This window comes from Erinaceus europaeus, chromosome 14, assembly GCF_950295315.1.
Source record: "Erinaceus europaeus chromosome 14, mEriEur2.1, whole genome shotgun sequence".
Classification (NCBI taxonomy): Eukaryota; Metazoa; Chordata; class Mammalia; order Eulipotyphla; family Erinaceidae; genus Erinaceus; species Erinaceus europaeus.
The window spans coordinates 85,174,173-85,190,862 of record NC_080175.1 but is presented as its reverse complement, the minus strand read 5'-3'; the positions used below and the strand labels follow the sequence as shown (position 1 = coordinate 85,190,862).

Here is a 16,690-nt window from a genome sequence, read left to right as displayed (position 1 = left end):
AATGTGTGTTACTTGGATTAACACATAAGAGTACATAAAAGCTGGACAATGGTGTACCCAGTAGAGCACATGCATTACAGGATGCAAAGATGCCAGCTCAGTTCCCTAGACCCCACCTGCAGTGGGAAAGCTTCATGAGTAGTGAGGCAATGCTGTAAGTCTCTCTCTTTCTCTCTCTCTACCCCTCCCTCCCTTTCTCTTTATTTCTGTCTCTATCTAAGAGAAAAAGAAAAGAGAAGAAAAGAAATGACTACTAAGAGTACTGTATTTGTTATGCAGGCACTGAGCCTCAGTAATAACCCTACTGGCAATAGTGAATGAATGAATGAATGAATGACATTAGATTACATGACAGGATGATGAATTAAGAATGCAGCATGAACTGGATCAGAAAGAAAAAGGGGGGCAATTATGTGTAAATATAGAGAGTTGTAGAGATGATGGTTGACCCATGTCTACAACCTTAGGGGAACTGTGGTGGCTCGCAGTAAAGTGACTGAAGAGTCAGAACTCTGATGATGGGAATGGTGTAGATTTATACATGTATTTAAAAATAAATAAATACATAAATAAAAAGAAAGAATGCAGCCTTACTTGGTTAGAAGCTAGGGGTACCAGTGTTTGGTTCAATTTGAAACGATTGCTTGTTGATAAATCCCACTCACATACTTGAATTTGAGGGAAGCACAAAAGTCAATGTGGAACATATGATATAAAGATTGAAATATTTTAAATAAAAAGATTATTAAAATTAGATTTTAAGTTTAAACATTTGGAAAATATTTGCATAGAACACGAGAGGTGATTTATGCAGGGTACGTATAGAATCTAGTTTATTTATTATGTCATTTTTTTCCTCATGCCTCCAAGGACAGAGATTTCAAATCCTTATTTTCACCTTTCCACCTCCACAGAATGCATACTGTTTATTATTTATTCATAAAAATACATAAATAGAGATGTATTTGTTGGGCAAGTGGGTGGTGCACCTGGTTGATCACACATATTACAGTGTTCAAAGACCCAAGTTTAAGCCCCTGGTCCCCATTTGCAGGGGTGAAGCTTTGCAAATGGTGAAGCAGGGCTGCAGGTGTCTCTCTGTCTTTATCTCTTTCTATCTCCCCATCCTCTCACTTTCTGACTGTCTCTATCCTATAAAGATAATAAAAATATTTTAAAAAGATATATTTTCCATCATCAAAGCTTTAACACTACAAACCTTTTATTTCATATATAGAAACAGAGACACAGGGAAAGATACCACAGCACCAAGCTTTCCCTGGCTCTTTGGTGGATAGGCTTAAACCTGGGTGCACCATCAAACAACTTCCCAGGCGTGCTACCCTGTTGGCTCCACAACTTACCTTCTTAATCAGTGAGAAAAAGAATGGTTTGATTAGACAAAAAGTTACTGCACCATGTCCTTATTATTAATTTCTTCTAGCATCACCCTAATTCTCCAGGGTAGCACAGCTTCCTTATACAGCAATAGTTGTCTTGCTCCAATGCCATTCTTCAGATTGTCTGACTTTATTTCATTTCTTTAAAATGATCTTTATTTTACAGAAAGACAGCACTTTCATCTTATCAAGAAGTTGAACTTAACTGTCATCTCCATCTTCCTACAACTATATAACACTTTCGTAGGCTTATTTATAAGGACAACTTTGAAAAAGAATTATCATAGAAACGATTTTATGCAAAAGGTCTGTATATTTTTCTTGAAAAAATGTAAACATTAAGTGTTTAAAGCCTAAATCTCACAATATAGCAATACTAAGAAGTTATGTGCTCTTTAATCTCTCAATTAGAAAAGTTTTTTCTGAATTTATCTCTGTGTCAGTTTTTAGAACATTTTTTCTTAATATTTACTTTGTATGTTTGAATAGATAATTTTGAGTGCTTATGTTTTCTTGATTACACTGTATGAGATACTTCTGGAAATGTATGACTTGACGTCTGTATCTGTATCTTTGACCTGCTGTGATCTCTGTGGGCTAAGCATGCATTTTTCTTTTTATCTTTCTTAAATATTTATCTATTGGATTTTTTTTATTCCATTTTCTCATTTCATTCTTATTTTGTTTATCCTTATTTGTTTCCAACTCTTAATTTCTTGATGTTTTTAAATCTAAATGTAGATGTTTTGGTTAGTGTATATTTGTCTTGATGTAAAAAATCTAGTTAATCTGTTCATGTTGTACAAAATAGTGTCAATTTAGTTATCCTATTCTGTTATGATTTCAATAATATTTCCTAACTAAAGGTAAAATAGTCTTTTCAACTTTCATGATCTAAAGATAGTCTTATGAAAAACATGAATATAGTCTTAGAAGTAATCATTTCAAAATTTCACTGTTCTCTCAAAAAGATTATAAAGCCCTTCCAGAAAAACATATGTTAATGATTTAGATTAAAATTTTCTGTAGATGTCTAAGAAATAACACAAAATTTGGTCCACATTAGGTCCCCTGACTTGAGTTATTGACTAAATGGAGGCACGAAAAGCATCCCATCAGGCTAACAGTTTCTGGAGAGTCTTGCATGTCATCATTTGAAAAACTAGCACTTCTGACCTATATTTCTTTCAAATTATATTTTTTGGAAATTTGATATTTTTTGATAAGTAAAATTTATAGTGACATACTGATTTCATAATTAAATTTGAAAATAGTCAACAAAGACAAAACAAACAAACAAAAAAACAATACAACTGAGGTTCCATTTGTTTTAGAACCAAGTGAATATGTATGCAATTTATTGCATTTAGTTTTAAATATTAGGGATAGGTAATCAGTTTAGACACAAAAGTCCATGAGTGCTAAGGATCCTATCTGTCAGTTTTACTCTTAATTATCTGGTGTACAAAACTAATCTTCTAGCACTCAATTAAGTAGGTGTTCAATAATTGTTTCTTGAATAAATTCAAACATTTGAACAAATTAGTTTTCTTTTTGACTTCTAAGTTTTGTTTTTAATTAACTGTTTCATTTTTGCTTTTGTTTATTTTGGATAGAGATAGATATTGAGAGGGAAAGGAAAGACAGAGACAAAGAGACTAACAGCATCGCCTGCAGCACTACTTCACCACTCATGATGCTTAGCACATGCAGGTGGAAACTGGGGGGGAGGGTTTGAACCAGGGTACTGGAGCATTGTAGCATGTGCACTTTACCCAAGTGTGTGGCCCCGTGAAGTTTTGTTTACTTACTAAAGAAGTTTTGCATCTATTTAGCCCCTACACACGTCACATGAGAACATTTTCTTTAAAACAATTCATTTTTGAAGTGTAAGGGAGCTAAGTCAGCTACAGCTCTTAAGGGTGATGCTGAGACTTCACTGAACAGTGAGTGAGATGTCGACTTTAATCTTCTAGTAGAGAATAAGGGGAATAGGTTTTGGGAATTTACAGATGAGTTGAAGGGGATTACCATCCTGGAAAAAAAAAAAAACAACACCCAGTTGCTAAATTCAGGAAAATGAATTGCATCTTGATTTAATTGGGTTTTCAATTTTTCCCACTCATATTTTATATTTCTCAGTGAACAATTCTTACCCATTTCCTGTTGACTTAATTTGCACATTCTATTCTTTTTAATGTGATTACAAATCAGACCATCTCTTTTATTGGAATTTTTGGAAGATCTATTTGCAGAATTATGTCTTCGGTGTTTATTTTAATTTCCTTCTTGCAATTTTGGGGTGACTTACTTCTCTAGAGCACTGATCTGAGGATTCACATACTGTTGGAGAAGTTTTTTTTTTTTTGTAATGTGTTGCTGGAATTGAACCCAGGACATGCACAGTATCATCACTGAGTGTCTTCCTGGGCTCAACTTTCATTCCTTAACCTGACACAGAGTAGTAGACAGAGTCTTTGAACATGGATGGTGAAGCGTTCACTCTACAGATCAAGCCATCTCCCAACTCCTGAGACAACTTTTAAGTGAACACAGCCTCCCCTCATAAATAAAAAGGACAAAGGTTTTCTAAAATATTTTTCTTAGTGTTTATGCAAAAACTATGAAAATGGTAAATATTTAAAAACTTGAATGTGCTTTTTGGAATTAATGTCATTGCATATTTGTTATGTGGCTGAAATGCAGTAAAAATGCCCTGGTAGGTACACTGAAATGACTCCCTACCTGTTTGTTGTAAGAATCAGGGAGAATGAATACACCATGTTCTTGTTACTTACCAACAGCATTAGTTGAATCTGAGAGCTAGATAAATATGCAAGTTCCCAGGTTCTACTCCGGACTTAGTGAATCATGCTTTATTACCATTCTTAGATTTCAAGTGACCATTAGCTTACTTAAGTAGCTGACTCAGAAAAGACTATGTTCTGTATTCATTCTGGTTTTAGATGGGACAGATAGGTTAAAGATTATTATCTTCCTTTTTTATAATTTTATTAGTGGTTTAATAGTTTTTGACAAGATTATAAAGTAATAGGGGGTATAATTTTATACCACTCCTACCACCAAAGATTGGTTTCCCCAAACCCCTCCAATGGTAACTACCATGGTGCCTCTGAGTCATAGATATGGGTTGATTATAATTATTCTTCCTTCCTTCCTTTCTACCTCCAGGGTTATTGCTGGGGCTTGGCACATGTACTATGAATGTACTGCTCCTGTGGCTATTTTATTTTTTTTTTAGATTTGTTGGATAGGACAGAGAAATTCAGGGGGGGATATAGAAAAGGAGAGAGACACCTGCAGACCTGCTTTACCTCTTGTGAAGTGACAGCCTGTGCAGATAGGGAGCTGGGTGCTGGAACCAAGATCCTTGCACTGTACTATGTGCGCTTAACCCGTGCGCCAGCTCCTGGCACCCCTGTTTCAATCTTCTATATTCCATATATGAGTGGAATCATCCCATAGTTGTCCTTCAATTCCTTCACTAAGGATAGTCACCTCCAATTATATTGGTTTTATCCCAAAGGACACAATATAGTTTTTTTTTAACTGCTGAATAATATTTCATTGGTTATATGTCCCATGACTATTTACTACCACTATTTTTTTGCATTTATAAGACTCAAATGAGTGATTTTATTCACTTGTTATAGGCTCCCCCAACTCTAAATAAACTTTTAATGAAGAAAATGAAGAGGAGTTCATTGCTGATTTGTAGTGAGGCTCAGGTCCTAGAGAGGCCCACAAAAACACGGATGGGGGCATTCTCAGTGGGAGTGACCAGTGAGGACCAAGAGAGGGATGGAACCCTTAGACGTCTGTGCTCACAGTAAGGTTATTATCTTCTAGCAGACTTTTATCAAGGTTTTCAAGACATTTGTCAGTTATTTATGATTTTATGCTCTACATACACCTCTCAACTTTTGTCTTTTTACGTGCATTTTCTAACAACCTTTCTATAATGGGTTTGGCATCTACACACTACATATAACCCATGTTAACTATTCCTATAAAGACAATAAGAGAAAAATACTGTTTGTAAAGAATAAGATGGTCTCATAAATCATATATAATTAAACTAACTTTACAATGCATACTCATCAAAAAAAAACCCCAAAACAATGCATACTCGTCATGTATAATAATACTACATTTATTTAACAGCTTCTCAAAAACTCTCTATTTTTCTTAGACATAATTTCTGGGTTGGAAAATTACCTCACTTGAATATATATACATATATGGGTGTGTATGTATATTTCATATTCATTTATATTTGTATATTTCCAGTGTAGTAACACTGTCTTCCTAAAAACAAAAAGGCAGATGCTTAGGATTATATTCAGTAAGAGAACTGAAAAATAAATTTATAATTTTTAAGATCTGTTAATAAAATAGAGAAAATTTGCCAGAATATAGGAGATAAAGAAAATTATAATAGGTTAGGAGTCCAGTAAACCAAATAAAGGCTACAATATGAGGATGGTAAACATTTCAGCAAAAAATAAAAGACAGTAGAGTAAAAATAAGAACACTTTTTCTGTTTTTAGAGAACTAACCTAATTAAAATGAGCAACTCGGAAACAAAAACCATGGCATTGATCCAAAACGATATAGGGAAAGAAAAACACAGAAATATTGCCCTCCCTTCCCTGCTCCTGACTGCATCTTAGTCACATAATTGTGACATTTCTGATCTCTAAGAATTTACAGAAGTTGCAAATGCTCCAGAAGAAAAAAAAATCAATACTAGTAGTACTGACAGGTAGGGCACAAATAAAATGAATACATTTTCAAAATTTGAAAAAAATACATTTGAAGGTTTATTCTTCCAAAATTATTACAGGAAAATAAGTTATTTGACTTCAAGGACTAATGGAAGCTATCTATAGGTATATATCAAATTCCATGAGAACAGATTTAGCAAACTTATAAACATGATTCTTCTTGAAATACTAAGTTTGAGGTTTCAGAAGAATTAGTACTCTTCCTACAAGTTGTATGAATAAATATTAGAACTTCTTGAGAAGTAGCAGGCATGCTTATTTTGCTAACAAGGAAAACACAAACCATTGAAAATGCTAAGATAGACAAATACATGACATGCTTTTTATAAAAATAAAAAATATATATTGATTAGATGATTTAGGAAGGAGAAGCACATCTCATTAAATTTAAAAATAAAATACATTTGGATTTATAATAAAGGCTCTAATCATTCTCGCCTGATGTTCTGTCTTTTATTTCAAAAGTATGCTATTTTGTATTGTTATGTGGAAAACTGGGAAATGTTATGCAGATACAAACTATTGTAGTTACTGTCAACTGTAAAACATGAATCCCCAAATAAATAAATAGATAAACAAGCTACAAAAGTGTGCTGTTTTATAAGACATATGATTTTGTTTCCTTTGGATAGACCCCCCAGGAGAAAAATATTGCTGGGTCACAGGGTAGGTTCATATCTAGTATTCTGAGAAATGCCTAGACTCATTTCCACAGGATTTGTATCAATTAATATTACCACATGCAGTGCAGAAGGGTTCCCTTTCCTCCACATACTCTCCAAACCCGTTATTGCTAATGTATGACACTCTCACAGATGTAAAGGGGTATTGGTTGCTTCCCCGCACGATCAAGTGGTTGACTGTAAACTGCAGCTCACTGCGCCACTAACCGGGAAAAATATCAAAATTCAAAGTTTAATGTATGACTGCATTCTGAATCATATCAATTTCCATCACTGTTATCTTACAAAAAAATCACAACTTGAGAACTAGTAAAATAGCTCATTTGGACCATGCACTTCTTTGTCATGTGTACAACCCAAGTTTGAGCTTAGCCCCATTGAAGGAGGCATTTCTGTGGTCTCTCTCTGTCTCTCTCTTCTGTCTGCTTTCTTTCTCTCTCTCCCTATATCTGAAAAAAGAAAACCATAACTCTAAACATCCTAAGTCAGGGACCATCTTGTGTATTTTAGTCTGTATTCTTGGTTGCAAACAAAAGAAACGAATTGATTTGAGCAAGAATGAAATTTATTGATTGCTGGATAGACAGAAGAAGTAGAATTGGAGAACGATCAGGAATGCAATAGCCTCAGCAGTGAAACAGAGCATGAATTTGTCTGCTGGGAACCTGTGTGTGATAAATTTCTCTACATGCACAGTATATGTGAGGCAAAAGATTTATTTTATACTAATGTATAATATGAGAATGGAAACTTTTGGTCCTCAAAATCATTCTGCCTTTGCCCTCCTCATGACTATTTTTAAAAGCTTGGGGAGATGGGGAGTGGCTAGAATGCTCAGTCCTAGATATCTTACCTCCTGTGTGGTTTCATCTCCCTTATTCCTACCAGGCTTTTTGTCCTCTCATGTTATTTCTCCTACCTTCTTCCCAGATGAACCTTAGTTCTTCCTGAAGATATTCAATACTGTATTGCTGTGTCAGCAGTGTATAATACCATGCAATGACTGCATAATTTATCATTTAACAACTCAATTTAATAAGCTCCCCTATTGCTAAAGAGAAACTAGTTATAGCTAGTAACAGAGCTTCTATTATATTTAGATACTATGTTGACTACTATATAGTTGTCATCTCTGCCCTTGGGAATTGTTATCTCTGCTGCTGTTATCTCTATGAGAATAGGATGCTCACCAGTTCCGTTTCTACAGTCCTCTTTAATTCAGTGTCCTGACTTATGACTATGAGTAATCATGGCTTTTGTCTAGAGCTTCCATGCCATGTTGTATAGATAACATATGTTATTATTTCTGAACAATTTTGAGTCCAGATTTTTCACTATTTCTAGCAAAAGATTATCAACAGGAATAAAATTTTAGGTGAAGAAATGGTGTATTACAGATACTGGATTTAGCATCACCACCTCTATTTCTATCCATTTTTAAAAAGATTTTATTTATTTTATTAATGAGAAAGATAGGAGGAGGAGAGAGAAAGAGCCAGACATCACTTTGGTACATGTGCTGCTGGGGACTGAACTCAGGACCTCATGCTTGAGAGTCTAGTTCCTTAGCCACTGCACCACCTCTCAGACCACTCCATCTTGTTTCAAATGATACAATATTTGTTTTAATTGAATGTAATCCATCGAATATATATATATCTCATATAATTTCTTTGTCCAGTGGATGGAGGTGTTGATGCTAAGAGAAATAAACAAAGAGGTGAAGGATAGTCACCAACTAGTTTTATTTATATGTGGAATATAGATGAGTAAAACAAGTGAACTTGCCCAAAGAATGATAGCCATATAATCTCTTGGACTTTGTGGATTGACCAATGGACTAGCCGGCAAGGCACAGAACTTTGATAAAGGATGTGGTTAGTCACGTTGGCCTCATCTGGCTGTGAAATACCCTTGAAATCTTATATTTGTGAAAGTCTAGTAAATGTGGACCTGCTACAGAGGTTGGTTAAGCGCACATATCACCATGCGCAAGGATGGGGATTGGAGCCCACACTCCTCACCTGCAGGGAGGATGCTTCATGAGCGGTGAAGCAGGTCTGCAGGTGCCTTTCTCTCTCCCTTTTTCTAACCCCTCCTTTCTCAATTTTTTTCCCGTCCTGTCAAATAAAAATAAAGTAGAAAGAAAAAAAAAAGTCGCCAGAAGCCAAGGATTTGTAGTGCCGGCCTGAGCCCAAGTGATAATCCTGGTGGAGGAAAAGAAAAGAAAAATTTTATTAAATCACTACTAAAAAAAAAAAAAGAATTTTTTTTCAGATAAAAAACTCCGAATGTGTGGTTGACTACCATGTAATCTGATAGATGCTAGATGATCATGAATAAACGTTATTCAGGGGGTCAGGCAGTAGCTCAGTGGATTAAGTATATATGACGCTAAGTGCAAGGAACGGCGTAAAGATACTGGTTGGAGCCCCCGACTCCCCACCCACAGGGGAGTCAACTCCCTTCACAAGCAGTGAAGCAGGTCTGCAGGTGTCTTTCTCTCTCTCCCTCTCTGTCTCCCTCTCCTCTCTCCATTTCTCTGTCCTATCCAACAACAACAACAATAATAATAACAACGATAAGACAACAAGGGCAACAAAAGGGAAAAATTAGCTTCCAAGAGCAGTGGATCCATAGTGCAGGTAAAACCCTGGAGGCAAAAAAAAAATAATGAAATAAAATAAAATAAAATAAAATAAAAATTTAAAGATGGCTATTCAGTTATTCTGTATTGAAATGTTTGGACTAATTTGCTTTCCCAGCAGCAGAGCAGAAAGGTTCCTTTCCCTCCATCCTCACCAACATTTATTGCTTCCTTCCTTTCTATTGTATGGCATTCCGATAGGTGTAAAGTGTTATTTCTTTGTTAGCTTTGTTACATTTCTCTGATCATCAGTGACTTTGAGCATTTTCTCATGTCAGTTTGCCCTTTGAATCTTTTCTTTGGTAAATATTCTGTCCACGTCCTCGCCTCTGATTTAATTTTATTTTTTCTGAGTTAGTCAGGTCTTTATATATTTTGGGTATTTGCCCTTTACCTACCATTTATCTTATAAAGAGTTTCTCCCATTCTATAAGTGTCTTTCTTTTTTCTGACGGGTCTCTTTGCTGTGCAGACAGCTTTCTATTTCTTAAAAGTACCTTTCAGCCCTGAAAGGCACTTCTGGACACATTCCATAGTCAAACTGATGGTTGAGTTATATCGTGCTAGCAGAATGATTTCTTTTTTTTTTTTACTTTAAACATAATCCTTTCACAAAAATGTAAGCAAAATCTGAATTTAATTACAAAATACAACAGTAGATAAGCTCTTAAAGAAAAAGCATTGGAGAAGTTTATGAATAAATAGCTAAAACAACATTGGGGTCTCTGAAACTGATGAGCTATATCTCCTGCAAATACTATCTGATTATTTTGGGAAAAGGAAATTTCTCATGTGGTCCTTATAGTGAAGGATTTGGATCAATTAGTTTCCTGAATAGTCATTACCTACTGGATTGCAGAATAAACAAACAAACTTGAAGTTCTGATTTCTATGTGATACTGAAATTTTTATCCAGCTTTATAAAGCAGTACTCAAGAATGGGGGTCAAATTTGTTTGTAATTGAATGTTGTTTACAGGTTGTTAAATAGGAAAGCATAGTACTATTCTCCAGTCAAAATCTTTAGTGTTTATGATTAGAAAAATATTTATTCTGGATTGGAATCAAGTCTATATATAGTTGAAGATAAAACTTGAATTATCATCCATTTAAATTCACTGCTTAATTAAAAAAGGTACTATTAATTAGATCCAAAAACTGATTGATGGTCTTTTATTATCAGGCCATAGCTACTTCATTTCACAATTTTAATCAACTGCCAATTTTAGATTCTTTTCATTCATTTAATATTCCATTACTGGAAAAGTCCATCTTTTTTTTCTTTCTAATAAGAGACAGAGGAATAAAGAAGAGTTGTACCCCTCCTACCCTATGGTTTTGTTAATTAACCCTTTCTTAAATAAAAAAAAGAAAATATCTACTATAAAAGAGAATTAAAAAAAAAAAGAGGAAGCAAAAGAGAAGAAAAATTTATTCCCACTTGGTTTCTAAGTAATGTAATGATATCAGAGCCCCTGTCTACTATTCTGTCTCTTCTGATATCACTGAGGGGACCTCAAAATTTGTCTTACTAGAGTGTAATTAATAGAACAAATTTAAATCCCATTAATAATCTTGTTCCTAGGGGACAGGTGGCGGCGCATCTGGTTGAGCGCACATGTTGCTGTGCTCAAGAACCCAGGTTTGAGCCCCCCAGCCCCCCCACCTGCAGGGGGAAAGCTTTGTGAGTGGTGAAGCAGGGTTGCAGGTGTCTTTCTGTTTCTTTCTCTCTCTGTCTCCCCCTTCCTCTTGATTTCTGACTGTCCCTATCCAATAAATAAATAAAGATAATAAAAAATAATAACATACCACCTTCAAGTCAAGTTGAAGTTAGTACATTTTAAGTGTGATGGAAGTTTAGCAGGAACTAGAAACTTGCATGATATCTTTATGATTAAGGACCATAAAAGGACTCTTTGATCATATATTATTAGAGAACTGTTTCAAAGTGACTTTATTTAATTTTTTACTTGAAGGTGTTAATGCTTTACAGTGTAGTCAGTGACATATGTGTACAATTTCATTATGTACCAGGCCCCCAAAGTTTTCTTCTTTCCTTCCCTCAGCTTCCCCCTCCTCCCCCTCCCAGAGTCCTTTGCTTTGGTGCAATACATCACATCAAGTCCATGTTTCCCTTTGTGCTCTTCCTCCCTGCTTCCTACTTATCTTTCTCTTTTTTCCTTATCTCACTCAACATCATGTCCTCAAATTTCATCCACGAAGATGCCAAGGAGACAAGTTCATCATTTTTAATAGCTGAGTAGTATTTCATTATGTGTGTATATATATGCCACATTTTTTTTTTTTTTTAAATCCATTAATCCCATGTCGGATATCTGGATTGCTTCCAGGTTCTGGTGATTACAAATTGTGCTGCTATGGACATAAGTGTACACAGATCTCTTCTGATAGGTATTTTCTATTTCCTTCGGGGAAATCCCCAGGAGAGGAATTGCTGGGTCATAGGGTAGGTCCTTTCCTAGTGTTCCAGTAAGTCTCCAAATTGCTTTCCACAGTGGTTGGACCACTTTGCTCTCCTGCCAGCAGTGCTGAAGTGCCCCTTTTTCTCCACATCCTCTCCAATATTTGCCATTTCTGTTCTTTCTGATGCCACCCTGGTGGCATTAAAATAAATAAATAAATAAATAAAAACTTGCCTAGGAGTCAAGATTTAGTGTTTATTTTTTTAAAGTTTATTTTGAGGATGATGGGAATGTACACTTGAGCAATTGCATTAATATAGTCATCATGTTAGTTAAATAAGTAAATTTATGATACATTTTATAAACTGGGACAGTTTTGAGAGAGAACAGAGTCACAATACTTCAGCCCGAACAGTCTTGAAAAATACTTTCTTCATTAATTACCTAAATGACCTTACCCATGTCACTTAATTTCCTTTTTTTTACCTTCTTTTTTTATCATTAGTTTTTCTTTTTCTTTTTATTTATAAAATGGAAACATTGACAAGACCATAGGATAAGAGGGGTACATTTCCACACATTGCCCACCCCCAGAGCTCCGTATCCAACCCCCTCCCTTGAGTCACTTAATTTCTTTAGCGCTCAGTTTCCTCAAGTATAGATGACAATACTGAACTAAGCACTTGAAATTTCTTCTGAGTCTAAAACTTGTGAAAGGTGTTAAATATTTGGTGGACGCTGATTTTATATAGAAACCAAGGTCTCTCACCTTCTTCATTCGCTTTAAGTGTTTACAGAAATCTGTGGTCTGTTTCAGTCTGTATTACACTGCTATCTAGAAATTTGTCTCTTGAATCACCTGGAGATTATCTCATCACCTTTATGTAGTTTTTTTTTTTTTTTTTAAAGTCATCCTGTTACCTCATCCCAAGTGCCAGGAAATAGCCTGACCAGATGCAGATAAAAATATTACACTCTCTTTTAATGTCATTATTTGAATTTCAAAAAAGAGGAAACGGTCCTTAATTAGGGAGCTTCAATTGTTATTTGCAGGTGCAAAAGGGAACTTTGGTTGCCTCATTTAATACCTTGTTCCAAGGGTTTAGAAGTGACTTAAAAGGATAGAACAATTTAATAAATGCCTGGTTTAACTAGGTGTTGTCTAGAGAAGTTTATGTGTCCTTCAGGGAAGAAAAAATACTTTATAATAGCAAAGGGAATTTCTATTAGCAAATCACATGGCATTAGAAAGATATAAACCTGTTTTTTTTTTCTTTTTAAGATAACCCTAATTATATATATATATATTAATTGCTGCCATGAAAGTGATTAAAATTTGTCTTATTGCTGGTTTTGATTTTGAAGACTTAATGTATGTTTGAAAATTTCCTACTTAACTTTTTAATCAGGTTATTGAGCTTCTGCAGAGAGGTATATTTTATTACTGTGAGAATAAAAGTAAAGAAACATAGGGATTGAACAGAATATGCTTCTTGATTTCCCACATTAACTGATTTCAAGGTTATTTCTTCCTTCAGCTGTTATATCAGGGGAAGAGGTAATAAAATGTAATTCTATGATTAATAATATGTATTAGACACAATAGAGTTGTTTTGATTTAAGATTCTCTAGTTTCAAAACTTCTATTATGTGTGATATGTTTAATATTCTTATACAGTAAATCTTTACATGAATTGGAGTCTAATATTTTAAAATAAGAACTATTTCCTCCTTAGTTAAATATATTTATCTTGCTCTTACTGCAAAATTATCACATTGCATGTAGATATAATAGTTTTGATGTAAGGCCTTGCTTTTTAATTCGTGCTGTTCCATAAAGAAGGATGTTTGGTTGAACCAAAATGCGGAGATTTATTTGAATACTTTATTAGGAATGCACCCAGGGATAATGCTTCAAAACAAGAATCCACTGAATTGTATTACGATTTCCCTGGATGAAGTTTGGATTACAGGAACATTGAAAAGGCAAGATAATACTCACTCTGATCAACCATGTAAATGAGGTCTACAAGTTCATCATGTTCTCCTAGGAGGCATATATATGTATATATTTATATATGTGTGTATATAATTATACATATATAATTGTGTCATAATAACATGGACATATGCATATTTATAATAATAAGTGCATAGTTAAGAGAATTAATCTAAACTTTTTGAGCACAGATAGGAACACTCAAACAGAAATTAACCAGAGAACTACAGGAGAGTCATCAAAGTAATTTAGAGCTTTGAATTCCTACTAACCAGGCAGTTGTAATTATATAGCAATAAGAAGAATGACAATGGATTGAGCATGTATGCTTCACTGGACATTATACCAAGCATTTTACATTTTTGTATCATATGAAAAATATGAGATGTACTTTTCTATTGTTGATATTACAGGTGAGAAAAATTGAGATGTGTAGAATTTAAATAACTTATCACAAATCATATACAAGGAAAGAAAGATAATTTGAGTTATAATTTTGTTTTACCTAACTCATCATCAAAAAACACATTGTTTATACCTAAAACATCAAAAGTATAAAAGTTCTAATAATTATGTTGGATAACTTTGTTCCTGATGACAGTGATTTTTACTGTTTCTTAATATATAGAAATATATATGTATGTATATATATATACTTGTTATCATTAAAAAAATGAGATAGAGCATTTTTACAGTACAAATATTTCTTACAGTCTAGTCTAGAAGCTAAAATTTTATATACTGTTTTAAATAAACACACATTTTACACTTCAGTTAAATTCAAATGGAAGAAGAGATATGACATTTTTTTCCAAATTTAATAACCTTAAATATTTTTTTCTCATGTAAACTTGATATTCTGATGAGTTATATAGGTTAAAATACAAAGCACAAGAAGCTAATGCTCCAGTAAATATTGGACTTTACTTCCAATATTTAAAATTGCTGACAGCAAGTTTTTGATAGTATTATATGGTAGGAAGACGTATAATCAGTAAACCTGATATGAACTAGAAGGACTTAAGAACAGGATTGAAGACCCCACCAATGTGTCCTGGAGCTCAGCTTCCCCAGAGACACACCCTACTAGGGAAAGAGAGAGGCAGACTGGGAGTATGGACTGACCAGTCAATGCCCATGTTCAGAGGGGAAGCAATTACAGAAGCCAGACCTTCTACCTTCTGCAACCCTCAACGACCCTGGGTCCATGCTCCCAGAGGGCTAGAGAATGGGAAAGCTATCAGGGGAGGGGGTGGGTTATGGAGATTGGGTGGTGGGAATTGTGTGGAGTTGTACCCCTCCTACCTTATGTTTTTGTTCATTAATCCTTTCTTAAATAAAAAATTAAAAAAAAAAAGAACAGGAGTTGGGAAAAATGAGTGTAGATTGAGAAAAGAAGTGTAGGTCATAGCAAAAAGGTCAGGAAGATGAAGAGAAATGTCTCAGAAGGTATGTGGAGAATACTGAAAACAGATGCTGTTGGCAGGCAGGAGTGAGCAGAGAGAGGAAATGATAATTCTGAAGGTTATTTTTCCTTTAATGACAGAAACAGAAATATAATGACATTTTAGAGTCAGAGGAGAAGACCAAAAAGGGCACTTTCAAAATGTTATCTATTTATTTTGATAGGACAGAGAGAAATTGAGAGGGAGAGAGACACCTAGAGCATTATTTCACTGGTCCTGATGCTTCCCTCCTGTAGGTGGGGACCTGGGGGTTTATACTTGGTTCCTCACCCCCAGACCCTACAAAAAGGGATTTCTTTCTTTCTTTAAAATGTTTATTTATTTATTCTTTTTTGTTACTGTTGTTATTTCATTGTTGTAATTATTACTGTTGTCATTGTTGTTGGATAGGACAGAGAGAAATGGAGAGAGGAGGGGAAGACAGAGAGGGGGAGAGAAAGATAGACACCTGCAGACCTGCTGCTTCACCAGCTGTGAAGCGACTTCCCTGCAGCTGGGGAGCTGGGGGCTCGAACCAGGATCCTTACGCTGGTCCTTGCTCTTTGCACCACTTACGCTTAACCCGCTGTGCTACTCCCCCAAAAGGGATTTCAGTTTGGAAGTGATAATAGCATGAGGTCAGATCTAGTAGGTATGGATCCTAGGGTCAAATACCCCCGCCCCCCAAATGGATATCATGTTTATTTCTACTGAAAAGAGAACAAAAGAATGGATTCATGTAACAAAGCTCACATAAATCTTGTCTGTTGCTGTTGTCATCATAATTATTCGAGTAACCCATTATTTGTCAATCTTCAGTCTTCTACAAACAAAAAATATTTGAAAGAAACATAAAAATGGCAGAGAAAAATACCTCTATTTTGAGGTATTTGTGATATCTAAGACTTAAATAAAGTTTTTACATTTTTTATATTTTTAAAAAATATTTATTTTATTTATTTATTCCCTTTTGTTGCCCTTGTTGTTTTATTGTTGTAGTTATTATTGTTGTTGTCGTCATCGTTGGCAGGACAGAGAGAAATGGAGAGAGGAGGGGAAGACAGAGAGGAGGAGAGAAAGATAGACACCTGCAGACCTGCTTCACCGCCTGTGAAGCTACTCCCCTGCAGATGGGGAGCCGGAGTTCAAACTGGGATCTTTATGCCGGTCCCTGTGCTTTGCGCCACCTGCGCTTAACCCGCTGTGCTACAGCCCGACTCCCAAGTTTTTACATTTTTATTTATATATATATATTTATTTTATTTTATTTTATTTAAGAAAGGATT

At 34.9% G+C, this 16,690-nt stretch overlaps 1 protein-coding gene across 3 annotated transcripts in view; it reads left to right on the top strand.

Annotated features, from left to right (window-relative positions):
- The window catches only part of CSNKA2IP (casein kinase 2 subunit alpha' interacting protein), a 96,773-nt gene that overhangs the window by 68,582 nt on the left and 11,501 nt on the right, over window positions 1–16,690 (top strand). For 2 of the 3 annotated variants that reach the window (XM_060170993.1, XM_060170994.1), the window contains one exon: window positions 1,567–1,706. The exons of the other annotated variant lie outside the window; for it this stretch is intronic. The gene's annotated coding sequence lies outside the window, so the exon portion shown is untranslated. The remainder of the gene's footprint in view (window positions 1–1,566; window positions 1,707–16,690) is intronic. 3 annotated transcript variants of the gene reach the window in all.